Source organism: Delphinapterus leucas, chromosome 2 (assembly GCF_059928025.1).
Source record: "Delphinapterus leucas isolate spDelLeu-1000000601 "Yukka" chromosome 2, BTC_Dleu_Yukka2, whole genome shotgun sequence".
NCBI classification, from domain to species: Eukaryota; Metazoa; Chordata; class Mammalia; order Artiodactyla; family Monodontidae; genus Delphinapterus; species Delphinapterus leucas.
In genome coordinates, this window is record NC_143130.1 from 97,869,519 (window position 1) to 97,894,179 (window position 24,661).

The 24,661-nt window shown below is 53.4% G+C and overlaps 1 protein-coding gene and 1 long non-coding RNA gene across 16 annotated transcripts in view; one reads left to right on the forward strand and one right to left on the reverse strand.

Annotated features, from left to right (window-relative positions):
- PAK6 (p21 (RAC1) activated kinase 6) overlaps positions 1 to 13,962 on the reverse strand; it is a 33,955-nt gene extending 19,993 nt beyond the window's left edge. For 6 of the 12 annotated variants that reach the window (XM_089907369.1, XM_089907379.1, XM_089907378.1 and 3 more), the window contains exons 1-2: positions 3,758 to 3,852; positions 3,121 to 3,236 (exon numbers count right to left, since the gene is read on the reverse strand). The gene's annotated coding sequence lies outside the window, so the exon portion shown is untranslated. The other 6 variants (XM_030762850.2, XM_089907373.1, XM_089907377.1 and 3 more) reach the window with 6 other exon arrangements.
- The window catches only part of LOC149750219 (uncharacterized), a 67,252-nt gene continuing 44,576 nt past the window's right edge, over positions 1,986 to 24,661 (forward strand). For 2 of the 4 annotated variants that reach the window (XR_016392124.1, XR_016392126.1), the window contains exon 1: positions 1,988 to 24,245. This is a non-coding gene — a long non-coding RNA (uncharacterized LOC149750219). Of the gene's footprint in view, positions 24,246 to 24,661 lie in introns of all 4 variants that reach the window. The other 2 variants (XR_016392127.1, XR_016392125.1) reach the window with 2 other exon arrangements.

The following is a 24,661-nucleotide window of genomic DNA, read 5'->3' on the forward strand; positions in this document are numbered from 1 at the left end:
TTCATTCACTTATTTGATAAATTCATTTGTTGTGCATCTGCTCTGCTCCAGGCTCTGGGGACCATGGTGAACAAAACAAAATCCTTGCTCTCGTGCAGTTTAGCTGGCTTTTCCAAATAGATGTTGCCAGACCCCATCCTGACCTGCGCCACCCACCTGTGGGACTTACTGATGGGGTATGGCCTCCCCTTCGCCCCTGCCCAATTTTCAATCCCTCGGTGGCATTCCCGACAGGAGCTGGTCCACGCCCTGCTCGCCTTGCTCCAATGAATTCAGTGATGGGGGGCTCCTCCCCCTTTCGGAGGCCCCTGCCCTCTGTCTCTCTGTCCCCTCACAGCTCATCCTTCGTGTGGGGCTGAGCTCTGTCCTCCCTCAGCTTCCACCAGGGGTCCAGGCCTACCATCTGCCCTCTTCACGTGACATGAGAGGTGGCACCCCAGCACTCTTCCTGTCCCCTAGAAATATACCAGGGGAAGGGCCTGAAGAGAATTTCATTTGCTCTTCTGCCCAGCTGTCCCCTGTAGGGTGGATGGGGCCTAGACCCAGGCTGTGGCCCTTACTGCCACTGCCCACAGGCACTATTTAAGACCTTCCCAGGGCCGCTGTGTGGAAGTGTGGAGCATCCCCGGGATGTAGAGCAGTACCCCGAGGTTCTTCGGACGCACTCGAGTGGCCCAGAGAGAAGCTGAGTGTGCAGGGCAGGGGGCACTGTGCACAGAACACGCCAAAATGTCCGGGCTCCCCACCCTTGTTGTCATTCCCACACTACAGGTCCCAGTGAATCCCCAGGGGAAAGATAATGGGGCTGTTGTTGAAAAGAATATGATAATAAGTCTCATTCAATCACTTGTGTCAACACTCCAGCTGAATGAGAGGCCGAAGAGCTAGGCTGGCCAGCCAGGGAAGGTCAATGTTGACTCAGGCCTGCCTTTTGGGCCCAGCTCCAGCCTGCAAGTGCTGTGCTGCCGCCGCCCGGCAGCGGCTCAAGCCAGAGCAGCCCTCTGACCTCTGTTCACTGTACTTGGAATCCTAACCGCTTCCCCAGTCCGCAGCACTGGGGTTTCCTGGGCATGGCATAATCTCCAAGGGAGGAGTGAAGACTGGGAGAGCTGCAGGCCAGCCACCTCTTCACTACCCCAGATTTTCTTTTTTTTTTTCTTTTTTTTGGCAGTACGCGGGCCTCTCACTGTTGCGGCCTCTCCCATTGCGGAGCACAGGCTCCGGACGCGCAGGCTCAGCGGCCATGGCTCACGGGCCTAGCCGCTCCGCGGCATGTGGGATCTTCCCGGACCGGGGCACGAACCCGCGTACCCTGCATCGGCAGGTGGACTCCCAACCACTGCGCCACCAGGGAAGCCTACCCCAGATTTTCAACAGCTTCCACATATAGAGGCTCGAGACCTCATCACAGAGCCCTCAGTGCCTAGCCAGAAAGAATCTCCAGAGTCCCCAAGTCACAGGATTAAGTCCCCTAGTCACAAAAAGATTATGTTTTCACAGCCCTTAACCTTCTGTATCACTATATTGTTCCCCTCCTCACTCCAAGTTCACAATACTGCAGTGACATGGGCCAAACCTGTTTTACTGGGTGCGTTTTAAGAATGGCAAGTGACTGGGGAGAGGAAGGAGGAGCTGAGAAAGGGAAGCTACACATACACGTGTATAAAGTGCCTCGCATGTGTCAGACACTGTACTAGGCGCTTTTCATTACTGCATTTAATGGTCACGACTCTACGAGGTAGGTTTTATGAGCTTAATTTTACAGGTGAAGAAACTGAGGCTGAGAGAGAAGTAATTGTCTGATATGGTGAGTGTGTAGCTGGGAATCAAATCCAAGCTCCAAGCTCTTGCACCATGCCTAGTGCACCCAGAGAAGTCAAATGACCTGCCCCAGATCACACAACTACTCTGGGCAGAGATAGGACCGGAAGCCTCAAGCCAGAGTCTCTCTCTCTCTCTCTCTCTCTCTCTCTCTCTCTCTCTCTCTCTGCCCCAGGCTGCACAGGTGTTAACAGTGTGTCCAGGGTCACCTAGGGACAGATGAAGCCGTGTGATGTGTACAGAGCACGCTGCTGTTTCTGCTTCCAAAGTGGGATTCCCTTCCAGAAATGGCCCCTTCTCTGGGGCCACCTTACTACCCACCCTGCACAGACCCTCTGCCGTTACTTTATTCCCATTGCTTTGCTCTAATGTCTTCCACAATCTCTTGCCACACAGCCAGACCATTCTCAAAGTTCTCCCAGAGAGGAGGGCTTGGGGAGCTTAACCTTTCCCAAAACTGGAGGCTAGGCAGATAGCCTCCTGCTGGGGCTGTTCTCCTTTATCAGTTATCATTGTGACTTCTCAACAACTGCCCTATGAGGAAGGCATGATCACCCCCATGTTATAGATAAGGACATTAAAGTTGGGAGAGAAGTAAAGAAACTTGCTTAAGGAATCAAAGGCAAAATGTCAGAATTCGAACCCAGCTCTCTCTGGTTCCAAATGTGTTCTCTACCCCTGTCCTATATATGGCCTGAGGAGAGCTCGCACCAGAATGGGGCAAGATACAGAAAACACAGACTACACCCTGGGAACTCCTCATGTCTTAGCCCTTGGTGCTCCCAGCAGCATCTCCCTCCCAGCGTGGATGCCACTCACTGGGTGTGGGCAAAGCTGGAGAGATTTTAGCAGGTTGGGCAGCTGGGGAATGAGCTGACGGCAGGCTGGGATCTGCCCAGCAGCACCTCTGGCTGGGGCTGCCTCCTGGTCTGCTCAGCACGGACGCTGGGCCTGCTTCTGCCCTTCCTGTTTGGGAGCCTCTTTCCCAAACAAGAATTTAGTGCACTGGCCTTGGTGACACTGCCTCGCCCCTGACCGGCAGCGGACGGGAGGACAGGCAGAGGCTGGGCCAGGAGCCAGGGCGGGGCATTTGAAGCCGTGCGCGCCTCCAGTGGGCCGAGGCGGGTGAAGTAACAAGGCACATCCACTAAGGACTGAGAAATGGCACCTAGTAGGGACCACTGCCTAACAGTACCGAGAACGGGGCAGCCCAGGAGGGCCACCTGCCCGCCCACTGTCCCGGCCTGTCCTTCACGGAGGTCCCAAGAGGCCCCTGGACACCCTCCCAGGGCTACTCACCTCCGGGCCGCCTTCCCTGCCTCCTCTTTCTCCGGACTCCTCACTCTTCAGTGGGCAGAGCTCTCAGGCACCGAGCAGAGGGAACTGGGGACCTTCGCGGGCCGGTCCTCCGAGGCCTGGGTGGAAACAGGTCAGAAATTCATTGTGGCCGATGTAGTAAGTGTCCCCGCGGATGTCGTGACTGGCCGGAATCCAGAGCATTGGGAACCCGCCCCCCCGCCCCCCACCCCCGGCCGCCCGCCTCCGGCTGAGCCACCTTCTCAGGTGCGAGCGAGCAGAGGAGGCGGCGGGCTCCCCGCAGGGCGCACGGGGACGAGGGGACAGCGGGCTCAGCGCTTCCGGCCACTCTGCTCTCCTAGCTCCGACCCAGCGCGGCCACCGGCCCCGCCTCGGCCGCCCGAGTGAGGCGCCCTCTGGGACGAAGCCCCCCCCGCCAGCCTGGGCGCGAGGGCCGGGCGTCCACGCGGAGCGAGGTCCGCTGCCGGTGCCGCCGACTCCCCTCGGCCCGCGCCGGCGGCCCCGCACTTCGGGGAATTAACACCCGAGAACCGGGAGCCGCGCGTGCGGGGAGGCCTGTTCCCCGCCCCGGCCCCTACCCGGGCAGGGCTTGCAGCACCCCGGTGGTCGGGGCACCCACCTGCCGAGCGGGAAGCGCCCGGAGCTCTGGGAGAGGCCGCGGGAGCCCGGCCCGCCCTCCGCCGGGAGGCGCCGGGAACGACGGGGGGAGGCCGCGCTTACATGTTTGTGCAGCGCCGGCTTCACCTGCCGCGAGTTTGATTTCGGGGTGTGGCCTCAGGTAGGACGCCGCGAACGCAGAGCCCGGGAAAAGCCGCCGAGGGGCGCAGGGGCCGCGGCCAGGAGCCTCCCTGCCCGAGGGGCACCCCCTTTCTCAACCCTTTCCCCCTACCCGCTCGGCTCCGGCTCCCGCCGGCCCTTTGCCTTCCGGTGCTGGCCCCGGCCGCCCGCTGTGACGTACACGTGGCCCCTCGGACCCTGGGCTACGGCCTAGAGGCCTGACCTGGACTGTCCGCCGAGCGCCTCTGTGTAATTAGCTCCTTAATTTGCACTGCCGACGCACACTCGGGCGGCGCGTCCCACCCGCCCACCCTGGAGAGCCCGGCTGGAATCCTGAAACCTACCACCTTGGCCTGTCCTGTCCCATCGCGCGACAAGGCCCTATGGCTGTCTTGGGTTAGCCCCCTTGTGCAGGCAGAAAAGTGGGATTTAAAGAGATTCCAGTGCCCTTGTCAGACCCTGATCAGTACTGAGAGCCCTCGGGCCTCAGGACTGTAAGGGACCTCTAGGAAAAGAAAGCTTCCAGGAGCCCTGCACCCCCAAACAGAGGATAAGGCACGGTTCCAGAGTCAGCATCTCCTAGCTGTCCCCAGCAGTGTCCGGGCCTCGGATTAGGATGGCTGTCCCAAGTGGCACACTCTGGGCTGCCCTTTGCCCTGCTTCTGGATTGGAGGGTGGTTTCTCCTGTGTTTATATGTTGTGGAGGAGGGCAGGGGCCATCTGTCTCTTCCCCAAACACGGAAGTGGGAAGACTTCCAGGTCCCCAGGGAGGGCTGTGTCCACCCGAGAGCTGAGGGGAGTCTGGCATGGAAATGCAGTATATCTAGACCTCAGATGGCTGCCCCGAAGGAGGAAGTGGAGAAATTTCTGTCATTGTTGGTCACCTCAAACTTTAGGTACTGAGGTGACTATTGCCATGTATTGTTTTTATTCACTGATTCTTTAGACATATCAGTGCAAGTTATGGATAAAGAATTTGCATTATAGGCTCAATTGCTTATGCACAGCTTACTCTAGGCTCCCACCAAACAGAGCTGAGGTGGCCACTGGGAATTCACTACCCCAAACAGGCCTGCACCCTGTCTGGCTGCATCCAAAGCCCTGATGTCCTCAGCATCCCGGGGAAGGCATGGTGATGCCAGGTGGAGACGCGCTGGCTGTGGGAAGGAGGTTGTGCTGGGTTGGGGGGTGGGTATGGGAATTGGCTGCTGAGGATTTGAAATGAACCAAGAACCAAAGCTAGAATGAAATGCATTACTTTATTGAACCTAGAATCAACACCCTAAATTATTTTTTACCGACACACATGAATTATTTCCTTTCGATACAAATACCTTATATACCAAAACCACGGCTCCAAGCAGTACTTTTGAACTGTTACACTACAATAAAGTGTGAACATTAGAATATTATCAGAAATGAACTGGTATTTAATTTGGTTTAATTCAGGCTTGGGTATCCCAAAAAGGCTACACACCCAGTCCCCTCCTTACCCCAAAGGGAGAGAGTCTAGGGTACCTTGGGGGCCCTCTCACCTTTGAGAGCTGCAGTGACATTTGGTGCCTTGAGAGAGACAGGACTCCCAAATAAGACTGACTGAGGAGGTAATGAATCCCCCATCCCTGAACGTATTCAAGAAGCAGATAACTGTCAGTCAGATATGCTAGAGAAAAGGTTCCCATAGTGGATACCAGACTAGAGTAGGGGGCCTCTTGGGTGCATCACAACCCCACATTTCTGCCCTTCCAGGTGGGTCTACGGCGGGTCGGCTGCAGAGGGTTGGATGACCGTCTGCATATTGGAATGGCTGGGATGTGCAGAATGGGTCCTGAGTGATTAATTTCTGTGTGTGACTCTCCCCCCACCCCCGTCTCCATCTTCTTCTGATCCACACCCAACTCGGCCCTGCCCAGGAGGAGGGGGCAGAACAGTTCAGGAAGTGGCAGGGACAGTCTAGAGACAGCTTCTCCTCCAGCATCCACATGCCTCCTTCTGGCCTATTCCCAGGTTGCCGTGCCAAGCGCAGGGAGAGGGACCAGGCACACCCTCCTTTGAAGAGCCTTGGCAGCTGGCATAGGCCTTCTGGTCAAGGGCGTTGTCCACACAATGCCATTGCACAAATTGGGCAGGAGTGCTGGACAGGGGCACTGAGAAGTGGCATTTCACCGTGGGCAATGGCGCTCGGAGCTCTGCCAGCTCTGGGGCATTGGTCAACCAGCCTGGTCTGGGAGGCTGTCAGGGAGGGCACATGGGCAGGGCAGGCACTGCCTGGCTCTCAGCCTGTGGCTCTTGGGGCCTGTTGTAACATCTGAGTACCTACAGCCAGGGCTGAGAACCCGGGTTAGGGCCAAAGAGGAAAGATACAGATCAACTTGTGGTTTAGAAACACAAACACATTATCCTTTCCTGGCACCTTTCTGCTCTGTGACTTGAAAAGCTTCCTCAGCGTCCTTTCTCTGGATGACTGCCCTTCTCTAATAATAGTAATAATAATGCCTGCCGATTACTGAATGCTTCAGGTGGGCCAGGCCCCATGCTAAGCTATTTACACGTGTCATCAGTCAAGTCTTCGCAACCACCCTGGGACAGAAGCACGATACTGTTATTATTCTCATTTTACAAATGAGGAAACAGATGAGGCTCAGACTGGTTAAGGAATCAGCTCAGGGTCTTATAGCTTTTGAGCGGTGGAGCCGGAATTTCAACCCAAGGGTATCTGTCCCCAGTCCGTTCTCTTAACTCTGTCCTGCTCAGAGGTTCCTGGTGCCAGGGACTGTCTGATATGACTTGACCGTGTGGGGTCAGGTCCCTGGGAGCAGCTGGTGGGGGAGGTGCTGGTAATTTGCCTCTTTGTGCCAACTCTGCCTGCCACCCAGGACGGGTATGTCATGTGACACAGAGAAGTCGGGAGGTGGGGTGGGGATATCCCTCCTCCATTTCTGATGAGGGCATGAGGACGCCCACATGGCACTGGGTATGAGGGGCAGAGGGGGGCCTCAGTTTCCACCACCCTCTCACTGAGTTATGAGCCAGCACCCTGCCTGAAGTCCCTGAATCAAGCCATCTGTCCTTCACAGACCCAGAATGGGCCAGGCGCCATCAGGCCCACATGCAGGCACCGCTAGGGAAGTGGGGCTGCACACCTGCTTGCTACCTGCTTGGAGGAGCCCCTTGGGGCCTGGGCTCCAGGGGGGTAGCTGCCCACTCACCCTGAGCCCCCAGCCCTAGGAGAGAGGCACTCTTTGGAGAAGATCCCTTCCTCCCCCTCTCTTTTGGGCTGTCCCACTCCTGTCCCTTCCTGCTCTTGGGGTGGCCTGGGCCAGTGCCCCTCACCCTGATGGGACCATCCATCTCTCTGCTGCTGGGGCTGGGAGGCAGGTGCAAACCTCTCAGATTCTGGGAGCGTGAATTGAGAAAGTTGAGGTTGCTAAGCCCTTGAGGTCCTTAGGCAGGAAGGAGGTAGAATCTAGCTGCAGAGACCATGGGTTCCTGCAGGACTGGAGCCCTTCTGCCTTTCTAGACTTCCAGCGTGTCTCAGCCTTAGTTTCTTGATGTGTATAACGGGGGAGAGGGTGCCCCTCTCCTTTGGGAAGGTGGTGGAATGATGAGGTCTAGAGCACTGGGGTACAGGGGCCCCAAGGACCAGCACCCCCAAACAGGGTGAGAGTTCTTGGCCCTCGGCCCTCACAGCTGCTGAAGGGACCAAGGAGGAAACTCCCCTCCCCTACACCATGCATGCACACAGCTGCCACAGGGAGCAATGGAGTCCGGTTTAGTGTGCCATGGGGGCAGAATCCCAGGGTTCTTCCAGGAGAACTTGCTATTAAATCAACGCAACAGGTCTATCCACTCCAGATCCTGGAGAGAGAACCCCAGCTCCAGCTGGCAGCACCATCTGGGCCCAGTTAGGTGTTCGGGAAAAGTCCACTGGACTCTCCTGCCTGGCCGCTGGACAGATGTGTCCCTCTGCCACCCTGAACTTCAGCAGAAGGAAATGACCACACCCAGAAGCCTCCAGCCTCTTTCTGCCTTTTTCTCAAGTGTATATATATGTACTAGGCTTCCTGTGCCAATGAGAATATATAGGCCTGTCTCCCCTAAATGAAAACTGACACTGGCGGCTGAACTTGCCTGATAGTCCCAAAGGGACCTGGTGACCTTGGGTGAGCCACCCAGATGCAGAAGCCACTGTCCACCCACCTCAAGGAGCTAAAGCAGGGGCAGGGCAAGCTGCGGCCCCCTTCCCGGGTGCATGGGGGCATGAGCTACGCTGGGGAGGGTGGCAACAGAAGGAGCTACCTCTGTGCTAAGGACACTCATTTTAGAGACATGATGAATTCCTTTAATATCTTCTCACTATGATCGCTTCGCAGCCCCTGCTCTTAATGGGCTCCAGAGTTCCATGCAACTGTCTGTTGCTGGCAATTCAGCTCTCTGGCTGGCATTTCTGCTGGCAGAACTGACCGCTGGGAAGCTTCCTGAATGGATGCCCTTCATTGTCCTTTCCTCTCTGCTCTGAGCCTCCAGCAGCTGCCCCCAGTCTAAGGCCAGGGCAGGGTTGCGACTGGCACCCACGCCCTGGAGCCCAGGGCCTGACTTTCAGGAAGGACAGGTGAGTTGGGGGAGTGGAAGGCTTGTGCCAGACCAGGTAAGAGCCCCAGCCAGAGTCCAGGGAAGGAAAGAGTCTCAGGAAGCATGATTTTGGCTGCCCAAGCCCCATCCACAACCGTCTGGGGGGAACACCTTAGCTCTAAATGCATGAAGTTCACAGGCTCTGGGCCACGTGGCCTCGTGGGAACTTGCTGCAGAGCTTGTGGAACTCCACCTTCTGCGTCTGCCCTGGGTTAGAAGGCATGACCTAACTACCGCTTGGCTGGGCTGGGCTCTGCTTAGAGGGTCCTAGGGTAGCGGGTGGGGCAGGCAGCTACTGCCATCCCTTCTCAGGGTCTTTCCTTCTTTAATCTCTGGACCACACCTTGACTGCCCTGGGGTGGGCCTGTGGGAACTTCATGTGAACCCTGAGGCAAAGGGTCCTGGTGTGCACTGCCCCGCCCTCCCCAGTGGCTCTTGCTGGGATGATGGACCTTCTGAGGCAGCCCCTCCTCCTGTCTGACCATCCTGTCCTCTACAGAAGCCCTGCATATGCTTGCTAACTGCCTGGCCTTGCATTCTTGCCCCTGGGTCTGGCTCCACCCTTTCCCAGGGTCCGAGACCTCTACCTTTCTCCACCTTGCCTGACCCCTGACACCCCATCTTCCAACAAACCCCACTACAGTGGAATATAAAAGACTTCTTGTCCAGCTTGTGCCTGGGGTCAGGGAGACAAATGACAGACAACTGGCCACCTGCTTCTGGGATCTGACCTCTGATGGTGGGTGTTTAAATTCCTGCCTGGGGTCATGGTATATAACTGGTGAAAAGACCACCTGAGGTAAAAGGTCTCCCGTGTTCCTCCCGCTCAGGGTCTGCCCCAGAATCTCTTTCATCCCTAGATACTATTATCATTACCCCCTCCTTTGGCTTAAGACATTAACAGGCTTCTGTTTAAAATGTAAAATGCTTCCTGGGACAAGAAATTGAGTCTATCCATTTACAAATTAGCTGGATCTGTTTATCAGAGAGTGGCCGGGTCCCAGGAGTGGGCCGGGCCTCTCCTTGGGGGGCGCTGGTGAATAAGCGTGGGCTGAGCTGGGGCTCCAGGTCCATCGAGATGCAGGGGCTGGGGGTGGGCAGGAGGCACAGAGGAGTAAGGGGACCTGTCCTCCTACTGTGTTAGGCCAGGCCGCCTCTCTCAAGCCACCTTGTTACCTGGCAGCTCTCACCTGTCCCTGCTTGGGGGTGCGTTTGTTGATACTGCTGACGGAAAGGCAACCTAGACTGGGAGGCGAGGACCCCCAGGCCTGAAGCTGACTCTGTCACCAGTTAGTTCTGTGATCTTAGGACCCCACTTTCCTTCTCTGGGTCTGTTTCCCTCTATGAAATTATGAAGGCTGCATTAAACATCCTTTGGGCCTCCCTTTGGCTTGAATGTACTACAGCAGTCCAAGGCGGCTAGCTCCTTTCTGGGGCAGTCCCTTTCCTCCTCTGCACTCCTCCCCACTGACCCGAGACTGTGCTCTGGTGCACAGTTGGTTCCCGCCTCCCTGCACTCTCTGTGCCTTCTTGCACAATTCCATATGGAGCCTCATTCGAAGCCGGAAGAAAGAAAATGGAGGCTGGAGGCTCCATGCCAGGACTGAACCAGAGAACCAGTCCTCCCGGTTTTAACCCCGCTGCCACCGCTGCAGCACTCAGGAGCCTCAGGAGCTGGGCGGACAGGCAAGCAGCAGGGGCCTTGAGCAAGGTGACTGGTTCGTTGCTATTTGCCCTGGGGTGAGTGGGCTGGGTTCCAGGTGCACGGGGGTCAGAGACCAGAACAACGAACGAACCAGCTGACCTGAGCTTCCTGGGCCTGCTTCTCTGAGCACGCAGAGGCCGCCACCAGGTCCTGGGCAGCCTGAGTGTGCAAGAGAACACAGCCCTGACTTCACCCCGTTAGCCAGAGGCCCGGGGCCCAAGTGCTTGGCAAACTCAGGCAAACCAGAGCCAGGCTGAAAGGTGCCAGTGTTTGCTGACTGAGGCAGCACTTCGAGGGGGAAAGTTTAACCACAGAGAAACCACAGGTGTAAAAAAAAAAGGTCATCACTGTCCCCCTGTAAAGTCTCTGCACTGCCTGGTGGGTCAGAGTGAGGTTTTATAGAAAATGCTGACCAGTGTAAGTGTCCTTTTGCTGGGGCTGATGTGGCCCCTTGCAGTTGCAAGGGAATGGTCCCTGCCTCCATGCTAATTCTCCCCAGGGTATGAAAGTCTGTCCTGTTCAGCTTTCCTTTCCACTGCTCTGTTGAAGCCTGTAAGTTCCCCCGGGGCAAGGGCTCCAGCACTCCACCCCACCCCGTCCCCCATCCTGCCACCAGTGTTTGGTACTTCGTAGTCAGGCCATAGCTCTTCCCTGCCTGCAAGCGAGTGAGCCAGAGCAAGGTGCCAGTGGCCACCACCTAGTGCTGCCTAGAGCCCACACCCTGCCCAGAAAAGACAAGTCCCCCTTTATCCCACACCTCACACCTCTCACCTTAGCCCCCAGTGGGCCCTCGGGCTGAGCTTGGAAGGGGCAGCTTCCCAGGACCAGTTGGCCTGTTCACCCCGGGCAGGAGGGTCAGCCCTGCTTCAGGAAGTTGAGAGATCTTCCGAAGCTTCCATTTTCCATGCTCTACTCCAACCTTTTGGCTACTCCACTTCTTTTAGGGACAGGCTGCAGAAGGCCTGCTAATGAGGTTTGCTAGCAGCCTTCCTACTGCCCGAGTCTCCTTCCCACTCAGGTGTGGAATGCATCCTACAGGAAGGGCTCCACTTCCAGCCACAGATCAGCTTCCCATGAGTCCTTCCTGCCTTCTGCACCCAGGACACAGTGCACAGAGGCGCCTCTGGGGCTGTTCCGGTGAGGAATGAGGTCTCTCAGGGTCTCCGCCTCCTCCCAGCCCGGCCCTCCCACCGAGGCGGTAGGTATAAGAAAGCCGTCGTCCTGAGCCCTCCCTGAGCTTTTCCTCTCCTCCTGGCCTCTGCCTTCCGCTCCCTCCTGGCCCGGCCAGCTGCCACCCTGCTGGCCTGCTGTTTGTCCGGTGCTCCCCAGCCTCTGCCACTCTGTCCCCACCTGGGCACCAGTCGCTGCTCAGCTCTGCATACACGGGGCTCCGCCAGGCTTGGAGTGGCCTTTCTCCAGGAGCTGGGAATACGCCCAAAGCTGGTAACCCCACGGCTAGTAAATACCCCCATTTTCCTCTTCCTGGAGCCAGGTATGGGGATGAATTGAGTGGGAGACACTTGGGTTCATCCTGACTCTGGTCCCATGGGCTCTTCCAGGACAGGGGGCATTCCTGGTCATTGTTGGGAATTATGCACAGAGTGGGTTTGCCGTGGCCGGAGGCCCCAGACCTGCCTGCACATTTCCCTGTGCCTGGTACATCCCAGGGGGCTCTGCTCACCAAGAATGTCTGTCCTTGCGGGACCGAACTGTCCATGCGGCCACCATACTCTCCTCTCGTGGCCACTCTCAGGTGCACAGAGCTTTCCACACAAATCAGGGGCTCCCAGAAAGCTTGCTCCTGGTGCCGACCCCTCTTGACTAGGCACCCTGGTCACCAGGGCTCCCAGGTTTGTCACTCCTGAGCTGCAGAGAGGACCCCTTGCTTGGCCCAAAGGCCTTATTCTCAGCTAGATGAGCTTCTGTGGGGCCGAGTCCCAGGCGCACCAGGGCCCATGCAGCCCAGAGCTCATCCTCTACTTCAGGAACCCGGTTCCCACCAAAACCACTCAGGGAAAGACCCCAAGCAGGACCCTCCGACCTTGGTGTGTGATGCCAGGGAAAGAGCAAACTACACTGTATGAGCCTTGCTTCTTGGTGGGGCCCCAGTGCTTTAGAAACCCGAGCTCACTGGGCCTGACGTCCCCCGAGCCAACCAGGTCCTTAACACTGCAGGGGAGTCTGAGGTCTGTGAGGAAACACGGTGCTCTCAGCCAGGCAGCCCCCTGAATCCGGCCTGAGGCTGAGTTTCAGAGTCAGAGTCTGTGCCAAGTCAAGCTCAGCACAGGGGCGTGACTTGGATCCCGGGACCCAGCGGATGCTCCATAAATATCTGTGGGATGCACGCATGGGGGGAGTGTCCCAGAGGCGGTGGGGCCTCCTGGAGGGGCGTCCCGGTGGCACTGGCACGGCCCAGCAGGAAGGGGAGTTAAAGGCAGGAATAGCAGAAATAAACATCTCTCTCTCTGGCCAGGGAGCCAGAGGCCAGCTTGGACGGGGGTGCTTCAAAATCCATCTGGGAAGGGAGTGGCAGTTCGGGCGGGGTGTGGGGCTCCTTAGCCCAGGAACCCACAGATGCCCGCCCTGTCCCAGATGGTGGGCAACCTGGACACCTTGGCACCCCACCCCGCCAGGGAGGCCCGCGCCGCCGTGGCAGCAGGGACCTTACCTTGGCCGTCCTCTGGGCCCCGAGCTCCCTGCTGCAGGCCGGTGCTTGCCTCTGGCCCAGGAAGCGGCACTCCCTTCGGGCAAAAAAGAAAAAAAAGGAACAGAAAAAGAAAACCTCAGTGCTTTTCTCGCCCAGCCGCCTCTCCCGAAGGCTCCTGGTTGGTGTCGTCTTGCCTCTGTGGGCACATAGCCTTCTCCCTCTAGCAGCTTACTCACTGGTGTGGAGGCGGGGGACCCACACCAGAGCACGTCCTGTGGGGTCAGGGGTCCGGGGCGCTGGCTTGAGCACCAGCCTGATCAGTGGCCCTGCTGTGTCCTGAGTATGGGGGAGCAGAGCCCTGGGCAGCATCCTTCCCAGGGATGCACCCGTGAGAGCTCGGCGGAGGACACACGAAGGTGCTGACGGGCGCTGCACCGAGAGGGACAGAATTCCTGGTAGGAAGCTGTTTCCTTAGTGCCTTAGTGATTAGGGCTGTCAGAAGAGGAGGCAGCCCAAGCACCGTCCGGTGCCCCCGGCGGGTTGGCTTCCATCCTTGGACCACCCCCTACCCTGGCACCCTGCCGTATCTCTGTCCCGTGGACTCAGTGGGGCCTGGGTCTGTATGAGCTGGAGCTGCTCTGCACCTGCTCAGGCCAGGCACCTGGTGTCCTTTTCCACAGCACCCATCTTGGGGCCTGGGCGGGCCCAGCATCAGTCAGGATGAACTGCTGCCAAATCCCTCATCCCCAGTCTCTGCCAGCTCCCCTGCGGTCCGCTCTCACACACACACCTGCTCCTCTCACACACACATGGGGCCACACCCGGCGCAGAGCCACCTACCTGCCCAGGCCAGCCTAAGCCAATCCAGCCTCGTTCTCCAAATGCCACTCTGACCCTAGGAGCTGCTCATTTACAGAAATATCCCTTAGGAGGTGAGTTCAAAGCCAGCCCGGAGGACGCCAGTCAGCATGGACCAGACTCCCCTTCTCCCGACACCTCCAGAGGACAGGCAGCCTCATCACCATATCTGCTGTTGCACTTTGCCGGCTGACATCTCTCCCCGGCCCCTCAGGCCCCCACAGCGTCTTCCATATCCTTAGCGGGTGGCGGCAGACTCGTGGCAGGTCCCATCTTCCTTGGAGCCCCAGGTAGGGAGGGGAGAGCTAGAAGGGGCGGGACTCAGGTGCAGCTCCAAGTTTCCAGTTCCCAAAATAATCAGATGCAAAAGGGAAGGAAGAAACCTCCAGGCCAGCGGTGACTCAGTGCCCGTGGGCCGGCTTAGTCACCTGGATGGCTGCTCCTGGCTCCTGGCACATCAGGCAGGGAGCGATGTCCTTCCCCCTGCTGCCGGCAGCAGGCTGTCAAAGGGAGCATGGCCAAGGAGCCCCAGCTGGCCCAGGGCTCCTGGCAAGCGGCACTGGCGGGCTCTGGCCTCCACCCCAGCCACGCACGCCTCCTCCACGGAACACCTTGGCTCACTTTGGGATTTCTCCATTAAATCCTCAGGCATCAACCCGCTCTCGTTTGGGGCGCCGAGCTGCTTCAACGTTGCTTGGCAATTTTGATATCGTCGGAGGTTGCCATGGGGAGGAGGGTGATGTCATTGACACAAAAAGCCCACTGAATTTACAAATCAGCTGGGGCTGGAGCTATTTATAAAAACACGTTTTTTTCCTGCCTGCCTTTACTGAGGGGGAGGTGGGGGGAAGGGCTGCCTGCCCAGCTCAGTGCAAGCCTCCCTCAGCCCCTGGGAAGCCAGACCTCCCAGGCTCCCCACTCCCAGAGATGTAGGATTCAGAATTCGGTGTTGGGACCTGGCTGCCCGGCCACAGCTGGCTGAGCTCGCCTTTAGGGGTCTCGGCTGGTTTTGCTGTGAAGGGTGAGAAAGCGGCACGCAGGGGGTGGCGGGCAGCGTGGGCACCGGCTTCCGGGGTCGGCAGGGACCCTTTGTTTCCCAGACCCTGATCAGAAACAGGGGCCTTTGCAGGTGAGAACTTGAGCTCCCCAGGGGCCAGGCAGAGCTCAGCCTTCTACAGTGCCCGCCCGGTCCCTGGACCCACCTGTCCCCTCACTGGCTCCTTTTCTTCTCCCAGTGCCCAAGCCCAGTCTCGGCCCCTGCTCCTCTCCCCTACACTTGCCCACACTCCCGCTGGAACACCATCCTCTCCATGGCTTTGACCGTCAACCTGGAAATGCTCACTCCAGAGCCCAAGTCACAGCTGCCCCAGTGTAGGCACCACCCTGACCTGCCAGTTCCCGCCCCAGTGCCCACTACTGCTGAAGATGGAAACCCACCGTTCCCCTTGACGCTTCTCACCCCCCAGCCCAAGGCGGCACTAAGCTGTTCGCGTTAATTTTGAAAACTCTTTCGTGAATTTTCTTCCATAGGGAAACAACGTGGTGTTTGGTTAAAAGCCCGGGTTCTGAGTTTTTCCTCCTGAGTTCACGTCCCAGCTTTACCGTTCATCAGCTGAGTGACGTTTAGCGTGTTATTTAATCACCTGGACCTCAATTTCCTCATCCATAAATTGGGGATGATTTCACCTGCCTGCAGGGTTGTGGGAAATAAATGAACGAAGCTCCTGGCATAGGAACTGCTCATCCTGAGAGCTCAGAAAACATCAATGTTCTCAGCTTTCAGCTTCATGGCTGTGCTCGTTTTGTCACTCATTCTTATCCACACACCAAACAGCAGCAGGTCCATCTTCCAAACCATGACTCCAGTCACCTCCCATGTAACAGTCTCAGGCTGCACACACAGACATTTTGATTGAGCTGCACAGCATTGGACCATGTGGCATTAATCATAAAAACTCAGTTAGGTTTTCTAATGACCAGCCATCTTGAGCAGGAAAGGGATTTTTTGACAGCCATCAGGTAACAAACTCCCAGCACTGATAAGTCTGGAGAATCAAGTCCAGGACAGAAGCCGGGCAGCCCTGAGGTCTCTAGACATCAGACCTAACTCCACAGTCTCCATGCTTCCCCCACCTGGACGGAAGGTGCTCCCACCACGCGCTCCACCCGATGCACCTCAGCACCTGGTCCAAGAGCAGGGGGAGTCTGGTTGGAGGCTCAGGTCACGTGTCCACCTCTGGCCTGGCAGAGGGGAGGGTAGCCTGGTCAAATGTTCCCATTACCCACATGAGGTGGGGAAGAAGATTAGCGTGCTGGAGGCCAAAAACCAGCCAAGGGTCACCATGGGTCTTGGCTACATTTTCTCATCCTTTAAAATTCCTGAGCATGATAATCCATCATTGTCAATTCTGTTAGTCTTGTCTTCAGGGACTTCTGAAAGCTGATGCCTGCACAGACTGAAACTCATTCCTCTGCCATCATGTTGCATGGCTTCTTGATTTGGTGAGGACACCTGCCAACCTAGATCCCTTTCCTCACAGGTTGTAGAAAAGGGGGATCTGCCAGCCAATGGAAGAAATCCTGCAAAGGCTTGGCTGCCTGTTGTAGAAGGCAGTTGGCCAGATGCCTGTGTTCTTGGGCCAGTGGTATGCCCTGTGCCCTTCCTTATCCCAGCAGAGTCACCTCTGCTAATCCCAGCAGGCTGCGTTCTCGAGGGCAGGAAACCCAGCATGGTGCCCTGTACATAGTAGATGCCTTTGCAAACTTTGTTGAATGAGTGAATGCATGAAGCGGTTCTGTGCTCTGGTCACCCTTACTTGGAATACGGTGAATCATGGCTGAAAGGAATTCTAGAATCATCAGCCCTGCCCCGCCTTCTGCAGGTGAGAAAACTGCAGCCCCCAGAGATTAAGTGACTCAGCAAAGCCACAGAGGAAATTAGAGGCAGAGTCGGGACTGCAACCCTGCTTTCCTCCTCACAGGCCCGTTGTTCCCTTTGCGGCCCATGCAGCCCGTTCTAGGTCAAGCCCCGAGTGTGACGTATCTGTAATTGAGTCCAAGGCAGCAGCGGTGATGTCACTGTGGGCATTTCTGCCTTTTACTCTTGGCTCCCAGGAAGTGGCAGCATGTGGATCAGCCAAAATGGTGTTTTTACAATAAAGTCTTTCATTTTACTCTCCATTTTGCTTTTGAAAATAGAGATATGCTTAAAGCCTCAAAAGCAACTTGCCTCATCTGTACCATTTTGGTGAGTCAGGTTCCGGTGGATTGACTGCTTACACGGAAATGTCCCACCGCATGGCTTTAAGCAAATCGTCTGGGGATGGGTTTGGAAAGGCCCTCTAACAGCGAAGTCCTCACATTTTCATAGACGCATGCTTCCCCAGCTTTCCTTAAGAATGACAAGTTTCAGAAACAAAGTCTAGGGTTCCAGCGTGCGGGAAAAATGCCTTTTTACTGCCAACTTTTTCTCGATCTTTAGATTCTTCCCCACACTTCCCGCCCCCCCTTGTGCTGTGTGTATAGAGGGTGCTTCACACGGGCCTTTCTGACGGCTGTGTGGGCCTGTCTCCGCCTGCCCACACTTGTCAGCATCTCTCGCCCCAGGGCCAGGAAGGGAGGAACAGGTCTGCCTGCCTTCACCCCCCTACCATCCCAAGCTGGGGCAGGCTCCAGAAGGGAAGGGCTGGTATTAAGGGGCAGGTATTGTCACTGGGGCCTGTGTCCTGCGTTCCAGGGCTGGTATTACCTCAGAGGTGCCCCTCAGCCCTGGGCCTCCAGGTAAGAGGCAGGGGCCCCACCTTTAAGAGGTTTTCCCAAATGGCTTCCCGCAGGGCAGGTGGGGTTCGCAGGGAGCAGATGCCTCCAGAGAATCCGCCCACCCTCCAAGGTGGTGGTAGCAAAAGGGAGAGTGACCAGTCGAGGCCTGGGGGTGGTCCTCAGTGGGAAGGAAGCATTGGGGCCTCGTCAGACAGGGATGCTTGGGCCCCTTCTGTGCCTCTCCTCCTGCCCTGCTCCTTCTCCCTCCTGTGGGTGTGGAGGGGGCAGGGAGGCCAGGGTAATCGGGTATTCTGGTAGCGGGGCAAGGTGTGTGGAAGGCTCCTGGCAGAGGGCCGAGAGTGTGCCTGGCAGAATTCTCTCCACCACGCTCCATGGAGTAGGAGAGCCTGCCGGGCTGCGTATTAGGGAATTTCTCCAGGAACTCTTCTTCAACAAAAGCAAACTGGAAAAGCCCAGGAGTTACTAATACTGCCGGCCAACTGCCTTGCTGCCCTGCCACTGTCCCTCTGGCCTTGATCAGAAGGCCCAACGCTGGCCCTCTGCCTAGAAGCAAAGAGAGAATGACGAGGCCTTCCGGTAGCCCAGGCTGGGCTGCGGAACCTGCCTGCACACTGATGGGCAGGGGAGGTGGGGAGGAAGCCAAGGGGCCGCGGCATAGACTGAGGGAAGACAGGGATTGTTCCCTGAGAAGCTGGTCTAGTGTCCCCCATGCTTCCACCCCACAGTGCCCCAGCTTCTGGGGCAACTGGGGGAAGCAAGAAGAAAGGGTAATAGGGTCGTGGCCAACGGGGAGATAGACCCAGAGAAGATGGCAGTGTTAGCAGATGGCCTGGGAAGCAGAAGGTGGGCACCGCTTCGTATGGTCTTCTCTTGCTTGTCCCTTCTTACTTGCTGGAAGAAACCCAACTTATTTGGATGTATACTCTTCTCCTTCCTGTGTGCTCAGGGAAGGGCCCCTCCCCGGCACCAGCCCTAGGGGTGAATCTTGATTAGTTTAAACCAATCTTGCTAATTCCCTTCCTTCTGCCAGGGATTGGTTTGGGCCCTAGGCATGTGACAACTGAGACAGGAGTGCAAGTCTGCTGGGAGAGTTTTTGGGAAAAATTTCCTTGCGCTGCTCCAAGTTGTAGAGCTTGCTGTGGTAGCCAACTGGGTTCTAGAAGAGGACCCAGCCTGAGGATAAAAGCCAACATGCTGAGGATGGCAGAATAGGTGGAAACAACATGGGTCTTCCATGAATTGCTGGGTTCAGGCTGTTATAAGAGATAACAGATATTCTTACCTTTTACGCTAGTTTCGATTTTCTGATTTTTGCAGCTGAAAACTACCCGATACAGACCAGCTCCAGTCCCTGCCATGCCCTGATGGCTCCCAGGACACCCTAACCCATGCTGACCCTCACTTCTCCAGTGTCCTAACATATCTGCTCCATCTGCCTTACCTTGAGATGTCCTTTGACTTACTTCTCTCGATATTCTCTTGGCTTTTAACCTGTAATATCCTGTTCTGCTAACTAAATTATAAACTCCCTGAAGGGAGAGAGCACGTCTTACATTTCTTTATATCCTTCATGGTGCCTGTCATTAAATGTGGAGCGCCAGTAGAGTTTAAAAACATTCATTGGCTAAACATCTTTGCCACATTCCAAGAGATTACTTGCTGTCCTGAAGGGGGTAAATGAACATTTATCAACAGAGTAAAACAGGAGTCAACAGGTTGCAGCTGGAGGCCTGAGTGAATAAGAATGTCAGGCATCTCCATTGTAGCTTAGATTCCACGAGGATGGATTACACCAGCTCCGGCTGCCTCCTGTGCCCAGCTCTGGGTTGGTTGTTGGGCAGACAGAGGCAAATCCACTGCTTGCCAGGAGCCATGAAATTTTCATGTTTAGCAACTATACTGTGTTATTAATTCTCACAACAGCCCTTTGGGGTAGAAGCCTCAGCACTAATTTATAGATGGCAGATTGACCTGCCCTGATCAAGAAGCCAGTATGGGGCTTCCCTGGTGGCGCAGTGGTTGAGAGTCCGCCTGCCGATGCAGGGGACATGGGTTCGTGCCCCGGTCCGGGAAGATCCCACATACCGCGGAGCGGCTGGGCCCGTGAGCCATGGCTGCTGAGCCTGCGCGTCTGGAGCCTGTGCTCTGCAACGGGAGAGGCCACAACAGTGAGAGGCCCGTGTACCGCAAAAAAAAAAAAAAAAAAAAAAAGAAGCCAGCATGCAGCAGAACTGGGGTTGGAGCCCAGGTTTTCCAGTTCATGAATCGAATTTATAGGGCTTCCTATGTTCTGCCTTTCCTTTTTCCTACTAAGCAAGTGGTCACTTTTTATCCATTGGCTCAGGAGAGGGATGTAGCAGAGGGTAATATAGAAATAGTTCTGAAAGCCTAAGCTCTAGCAGCAAGAGTCTCAGGAAGAGACTAAACGTCTTGGCCTTAAATGGGGTGAGTAGACCCTGCTCCCTAAGTCAGAAAGTGCTTCCCCTGGTGGGGGAGAGGAGTGAGATACATCTGCAGGTGGCTAGAGGGAAGGGATCTGCATCTTGCTTCCCACTAATGTGGGCAGCAAGACCTGCCTGTTACGTACTGTCAGAGCAAACAGGACCAGAGGCAGCATTTAAGATTCCTGTGCTCTGAACATGGCACAGAAGCAGCAGAGAGCTGCGAGCCAGAGACCACCTTTGGACTGAAACAGCCTTGTGGGCTGAAGACGGGACTAGACTGATCTTCCTGATAGCTTGGTACCTGGCTTATCTTGAGTCTGTCTTCTTGAAGTACAAATACTTGGTTCCCTGAAGGTCACTCCCAGTAGAAACTCATTTCCCCTTTAGGTTAGAGAACACCATGTTTCTTTCACCTACCTTTATTACACTATAGATTTAGCTGTACTCTGTACTGTAAATTAATTCAAAAGACAGTAAGGCTCCAATCTAGCTGGGATTCTAATCTACTCGAGAGGTTTCTAGAGAACTTTAGACCACATTAGAACTAAATCAATACAAACATCTACAAGCATCTGTACTAAAAGCTTTATTTAGTTCTCAGAACTTTGTAAAGTAGGCACTCGGGTTATCCTCATTTCATAGAGGGCAATACTGGCTTAGAGAGGATAAGTAACTTGTTCATTGTCACACAGCCAGGATTCAAACCCAGGCATTCTGGCTGTAGAGGCAGCATCTCTAACCATGTTATTAGCATTTGGTTTGGCACCACAGGCAAGGGGCCATCTCAATACTGAGGAGGTTCTAGCAGGCCCTGGGCCTGTGAAGTTAACCCCCTATAATGTGAGCACCACATGCAAGATGTAACTAGAGTATGAAAAGGCACAGGTCCCGTCCCACAGAGCTCAGCTGATTTAGAGAGGTAAGGCACGCACACGTACCTGTCCAAGGCAACTGATGATACAACGCAGGCAGGTGCTACGGGGCTGCCCCAGCGGCCTACACCACTGGTCCACAAGCTAGGTAGGGTCCCGGATGTGCCTGCTCGGGCGAGTCCTGAGCAAGTGGCTTCCTTATCTGTTCAGTGACAGGGTAGTTGATCAGGAAGGTCTCTCCCAGCAATGCTAGTTAACGTCTGTCTGCTCTGCCTAGCTCCTATTTCTGTCTGCCTGATCCCCTAGGTTCACTGGGACTCCTTGACTTGCTGTACCACACATGTACTCACCCTTAGCTGTCTCATTTCCTGGAAGGAGCCACTCTCAGTGAACCTTCATGTCTCATCCTTGTCAATATCTTTATCACTTTATTCTAGCATTACCAGTTTATTTTTCAATTTTGTTTTAAAATGCAAAAGCAAATGTATGTTCGTCTTTTTGTTCACAGATTTTAATGGGTATTTGTTTTTATGAAACACCATCCTCACTTTGTTACTTGCAGGACTGAAGCAATTAAATAAAACGCGTCACATGACCAGGCCCGTAAGGTTAGACTACTTTGAAACTGCAGCATTCACTGACTCACGCAACTGTTTCGAGTGAATGTGAGGCTGAATTATACACACACGGAAAATAAAATACACACTTTGACGGAATAAACATACCTGTGAAAATAACATTTAATTTTGAAAAGAGTAAACAGTACAATGAAGTGTATCCTGATGTAAGGTCAGCAGTCGATTACAAGAGAAGGTTAAAGAAACATACACAAAGTGACACACTAGAAATGAAAGTGAGATTATGATTCCAGGCATATCTACAGCCTTTCCCCCCTCACCAAGACTCTAATACAGCTAGTTTTTGAACTTGTGGCCGCTATTTTCCAACATTTTAATTCACTACTTATTTTTTTAACTCACTACGTATTTAATTCACTACTAATTTCTAGGACTATATAAAATTAATAGACACACAGTCCTTTGCTCACAAGGGGTTTGAGAACTAGCAGTGTGACTGGGCAACCACTGCTCCCCATGGAGAAGCCAATTTGAATTTAGTGGACAACACTGCTAGGCAGCTGAATGTCTGATGCAGGAGCCTCTAAAGAGCAAGACTACTGGAAGTAGTATGCTTTGACGGGAAAAAAGTGTGTTTATAGACATTTAGCCTGAGTTCATCAGTTTGTTCCTTTCTTAATCATACAATGTCAGTTTGTGGAAACTCAAGTTTTTATACGAAAGCCATAAAATGTATTTTGTTTTGAAAAAAATCAAGTTTTATGTAATTCAATCCCTTATTCACAGGCATAGGAAGTTGTAACAGTAGGAAAATAATTTTAGAAAGCACACCTTGAATAGAAACATTATAAAACATTTGAACATGTATGAATTTTTAGCATACTAAAAATAGAAGTTTAGATATATTATCTTCAATAATTTAAAACTGTTTTCATGCTCTCATTTTAATACCAAATTAATCTTGCTTTTATATTTGGATGATAAAGTCTCCCAAATTTCCCACTATAAAAACACCTAACACATATTAGGCGTTTTGTTTTTTTAATGTAGAGAAGGGAAAAGATGACAAAACCATAGCCCATAATTTCTTAGCCTAGATTATCCCATAGACATAAAAAAAAGTGATCAAAATGTTCAAAATGCTCAGAAATGCACAAATTGAAAAGTAAAAGCCTTTATTCGTTCCCCTCTCCACTCTACTCTCCTCAAAGGCAACCACTTTTTCCCCTCAGCTTTTTTTTTTTTTTAAACATAAGCTGAAATGTCTGGAATTCAACTTTCAAAGCCTAACTCAGGTTCTGCCATCTCTACAGGCTCATGCCAGATTGGAAGATTGGGCACCAATCTTCTTGGCACCAATGCCAAGGCATCCCTGCCATCTACAGAAATTGTCTGACTTCACCTCTGCATTAGTTCCAGGACTCCTCTTTTCGCAGGGTCTGTCACATGGATTATCCCTCTGGGACTAATGAGCCTTGGAAGCAGGGAGGACAACTGTTACAAACAGTGCTTTATCTTTGAGCATCTGTGCCAATGCTTCTTTAAGATAAACTCTTAGGAAAAATTTCTCAGCTGAAGGGAATGAATATTTAAATTAAATAAACATTGCCAAATCACCTCCTAATAGTGTGCCAATTTGCACTCCCACTAATAACATGAGTACTTATTTCCCCTCACCCTCACAAACACAATTTTCAACCATTTACTATCTGAATGATGAAAATTTCAGGTTTATTTTGCATTTTATTTAATTAGGAACGAGAGTGAACAACTCACATGCTGGCCATCAAAATGTTTTTAGTGGACTGTTCATGCCCTTTGTCTATTTCTACTGGTTTTCAATTTTTTAAGCGAGTTCTTTGTACCTTAGGAAAAATAGTGCTTTGACAGTGCTCTAGGCACTGGGGTTAAAACAAGAAACAAAGTAAATCCCTGCCCTTAAGGAGCTTAAATTCTAGTAGTGGGATACAGGAGAGAAGAACAAAGTATATATATATGTATGATATGGAAAAAATAGGTGATAAGTGCTATGGAAAAAATAAAGCAGGGTATAGAGGGATAGAGAGTAACAGCAGAACATCAGTGTGTGTATGGGATGCTATTTTGTACAGAATAGCCAGGGAAGGCCTCTGATAAGGTGGAGATCTGAGAAGATATCTGAAGGGGAGTAGGGGAGTAATCCATGTAAAGTTATGGGAAAGAACATTCCAGGCAGAAGAAACAAAGCAAAAAGTTCATAAAGAGGGAAACTAGTTGGCATGTTTAAGGAACAGAAAGGAGGTAGGCAGGCTACAGTGGAGTCAGCAAGGAAAAGAGGAGTCAGGGAAGAGGTGAGGGAATAGCAGGGTTAGACCTGGTAGGGTCTTGCAGGCTGTGAGAAGTCTTCCGATTTTGTGCTGTGTGAGATGGGAAGCCATTGGAGGGTTCTGATTTGACTGGAGGTGGGCAGGGGAAGCAGAGAGACTAGTTATGAGACCTTGAGATAAGGCAAGTGAAAAATGATGCAAACGTGTGGCAAGTAATTTTTCCTAGTTTGCGTTTAGGGTTTTTTTTGGGGGAGGGGAGAGGGGAGAGACAGGTGACTATGTTAGGTTTTGTTTTTTTATCTATTATAGTAATAAACAGCAATCTTCCTGGATAAACCTTGGTGTTATGTCACAGACAAAAAATTACAAAGTCATCTACTATTTTATATTTTCAGTTTTTTACATTAACATTTTTGATCTAAATTTTTTTTTGCAGGTAAGCTGTGAAACAGGAAAGACCACTGCATATGGCTGTGCAATTTATTTACAAGGGTACCAGGTTGAGAGGGTAAGTGCGGACTGAAATCCAGTCAAGCTATGGTGCACAGGGAGGTACTAAATCCGCTAGAGGAAGGGGACTTCTAATTTGCACAAAGGTGCTGTATGAACTAGTGGTGGCGCTGGTGATAGAGTTCAAACTCTAATCCATTATTTCAACACCAGTTTTCTGAAATGCCACCTTTATCCTATTAAATATTCATAGCTTCTTGTGTCTTTGGTGGAAACAAGAACCTCATTAAGGTCGAAGTTTGCCATATTAAAAATTTTTTAAAAAACGCATCTTCCTCCCTAGGGAAATCTTACTTTTATGAGCCAGACTGGAAGTGAATTTGGTGTAAGAGTTGGTAGAGCTGGAGGAAGAATTCCTCTTTTCCAAATGCAACAGACAAGAAGCATTTCTTTGCTGTCTTTGCTTAAAGATTT